At 43.0% G+C, this 3,630-nt stretch overlaps 1 long non-coding RNA gene across 1 annotated transcript; it reads right to left on the minus strand.

Moving 5' to 3' along the window:
• Positions 1-2,590: 2,590 nt before the first annotated feature.
• LOC111947631 (uncharacterized) lies at positions 2,591-3,379 on the minus strand. The gene is made up of 3 exons (XR_002873490.2): positions 3,249-3,379; positions 2,888-2,950; positions 2,591-2,697 (listed from the first exon to the last, which is right to left on the minus strand). It is a non-coding gene; the product is annotated as an uncharacterized LOC111947631 (long non-coding RNA).
• Between the last annotated feature and the right edge of the window lie 251 nt (positions 3,380-3,630).

The raw sequence follows: 3,630 nt of genomic DNA on the forward strand, positions 1-3,630 counted from the left end.
ATGTGCTGCAAAGTCTTCCGGCAGGACACAGTGCAGGCTCCGTACCACACGGTGATGCAGCTGGTCAGGATGCTGTCGATGGAGCCCTGTAGAAGGTCTGCATGATGGGGGGAGGAGCTCTGGCCCTCTTCAGTTTGCGGAGGAAGTACAGGCGTTGGTGGGCTTTCTTGGTCAGTGATGCAGTGTTGTGGTTCCAAGACAGGTCGTCGGAGATGTGCACCCCCAGAACCTTGGTGCAGCTCACCCTTTCCACAGCAGCACCATTGATGATCAGTGGAGCGTGCTGGGTGGGAGTTCTCCTGAAGTCCACAACCATCTCCTTTGTCTGCTCCAAATTCAGGTGGAGATTATCTTTGCACCACAGAGCAGCCTGTTCACCTCGCTTCTGTAGGTGGTCTCAACATTGCTGTTGATGAGACCCACCACTGTTGTGTCATCCACAAACTTGATGAAGAGGTTGGAGCTTGATGTTGGGGTGCAGTGGTGATTCAGCAGAGTGAAGAGAAGGGGGGCTCAGCACACATCCTTGGAGGACCCCTGTGTTCATAGTCATGGTGCTGGAGGTGTTGTTTCCGACACGAAATGCCTGTGATCTCCCTGTCAGAAAGTCCAGCAGCCAGTTAAACAGGGAGGTGTTGAGTCCAAGTTGGTCCAGCTTGTTGATGAGCTGCTGGGGGGTGACGGTATTGAAGGTGGAGCTGAAGTCAATGAACAGCATTCTGACATGAGAGTCTTTTGTTTTGTTGACGTCTCGTCCGGCCTTTGCAGATTCGGATGGTTCAGGACGTCCAAAAATGAAATGTGCAGTTGGGAAATGAAAAGACACACAAGAGTCTGCATGAATTTTCAAACCTTTTGCAAAAGGGGAGACGTGCAGAAACACGACCTGTTACGCTCTGTGGCTGTCCCCTCTCTCTGTCTCTCTGGCTTTTTCTGTTATTCAGTAAGGGCGGATGTAAACATACAAAATACGATATTAGACTGCTGTGTTTTTGTCTAGTCTGCATTCTAGGTGTCGTGGCTCCATAAACATTCCAGTACAGAAAGAAAACAGAGTCAGAAAGTCAGAAACAGGCCTACTGGTGACCTTAGCACATGTTATCTGCTACTGAGGGCAGGAATCAAACATATTTCTGCAATACAATATACATGCATGAATAGAATCCATTAAATGCATAATAAAAAGATCATAGAAAATATTATGGATCCCCTGTTCACCACCACAGTTTCCAGGTGGGTGAGGGCTGTGGAGATGGCATCATCGGTCGATCGGTTAGACCGATATACGAACTGGTAGGGGTCCAGAGTGGGGGAGAGGGTAGAATTGATGTGATGCATGACTAACCGCTCAAAGCACTTCATGAGAATGGGGGTGAGAGCGTTCGGGCGGTAGTCATTGTAGCAGGAGGGAGAGGACTTCTTTGGGACCAGGATGATGGTGGTGCCTTTGAAGCATGCAGGGACAACAGCCTGGCTCAGTGAGAGGTTGAAGATGTCGGTGATGACATCTGTGAGCTCATCAGCACAGTTCCTCAGGACACAGCCAGGAATGTTGTCAGGTCCTGGGGGTCTCTGTGGCTTTATCCTTCCCAGTGAGCTCCTCACGCTGTCACGTGATAGCGTCAGCACCAGGCCGCTGGGAGGGGGAGGAGTCTAATGTGCTGGGGTGCTGTTGTCTGCCTCAAAGTTGGCAAAGAAGGTGTTTAGCTGCTCCAGCAGAGGGGTTGAGTTGTCGCAGGCCTGTGGGATGGGCTTGTAATCTGTGATGATCTGAATGCCCCGCCACAGGTTCCTGGTGTCACCACTGTCACTGAAGCGGGCAGCCATCCTCCTGGAGTGCTCCCTCTTGGCCACCCTGATGCCTCGTGACAGGTTGGCCCTGGCTAATCTTACAGTCCCTGACGAAAATCTTGTCGCTTCTCCATTTTGTAGAAACAAAAGCGTATAACCTCACTTTTAATGAATCCACTGGTTTTAGAAATGTTTCATATGAAAGCTAAAACCCCCCCAAATTATGTTCAATATACTAAAATAAAATTGCTTCACTCAAGAAAGATTGATCATTTAATGAACACAGAAAGGTCACATTTTGGCAAGACAAAAGTTTTGTCGCCTTGTCATATGATCAGGGCCGGCCCTGGTCTTCCGGGGGCCTTAAGCGAAATGTAATTTGTGGGCCCTCTAACTGATCAGCAGCACCAACAAAACGCAACTGTTGTTGTATTACAAATGAGATCTCTCTATTAAAACATTTTGTGAATGTATTATTGTTGCTGCTGAAGAATTTAATACAGTATATTTATTGCCTGCATGTTGGATGCAGATTTAGTGATGCCAAACCAATTTTAAAAGTGAAAAAAAAATATGAATGAAAAATGTATATAGATATATATATTTTTAAATAACATTGGGCACTCAGCAAATGACATTCACCAAACTTCAACTTATTAAAAACAGCAACTTAATAGCAAATCAAATATTAATAAAACAATCCAAAATAAAGAACGCAACAGCTCAATGAGGGGGATTTTGGAAAGTCAATGTCTTCATCAGTCTGAAAAGGACCTCTTTGCACCAAATCCATTCTTACTGGATCAGAGAGTGTGGTTGGCCATTCAGCTGGACCAATAGGATTTGAGGTTGGTGGAATTTTGGATCCAGTAGGCTCCTCTTCCATACACGCCTCTCTTGGAGCCTCTGGAACATAAGATACATGACTTCAACAAAAGCAAACAAGCAAAAGTCAAACAGTCCAATCAAATCTACATAACAGTTGCAGTGATGCTGAAAGCAGAATATTGGAAAGAAGTGGCTTCACTTTTGTGTGCGTGCGCGCACATGTATGACTATTTTTCAAGTAATAATGAAACAATCATTTTGAACTTACCAGCGGCAGCATCAACATTTTCTCTTTCTACAGAAGATGTGGTGACAGGAGTTTCTTCTGCAGCTAAAAAAACAAGAACTATTATTATACAATAATCAATGATAAACCTAATAAAAACTATAGCAAAATACTGATAATAATATAATGGCTCATTTAAAATCTGTGTGCAGGTTTTTCACAATTGCATGATCTTTTTATATATTTATGAGAGACGGGGTTTTTTTATTGTATATTTGCAGAAGATCATATTTATTTATTTAATTAGGAACTGTTTGGGGCTCCATACTCTTCAGCTGTTTATGAAAAAAGGGTTTATGCAGACACTGTTTTTTAAAATTACTTTACAAGCTTTTAAAATGACCTTAGATTCCATCTTCAGTGATGTCAGGAACATTTCGGGATGTGGACGCTGCACCACCTCCAATACTTGTTGAGAGCAGAAGAAACTGTGCAAAACATCATTATTATGTAAAACTAAAACTGCAAAATACAAATAATAAATAAATGTACCCATTTATAAATAATAAATTTGAACAATAATTTGAGTATAAGTGGAAATATAAGCATTTATACACTTCTTTATCTATAATTTTGTATGTTCATAATTTTAGAATTAGTACATTTTATTAGGGCCCGAGCACGGAGTGCAAGGACCCTATTGTATCTGTTAGAGTTGTTATTATTATTAGGGCCCGAGCACGGAGTGCAAGGACCCTATTGTATCTGTTAGGTTTATTATTATT

This window comes from Oryzias latipes, chromosome 7 (assembly GCF_053564925.1).
Source record: "Oryzias latipes strain Hd-rR chromosome 7, Olatipes_Hd-rR_3.1".
In the NCBI taxonomy this organism is placed as follows: Eukaryota; Metazoa; Chordata; class Actinopteri; order Beloniformes; family Adrianichthyidae; genus Oryzias; species Oryzias latipes.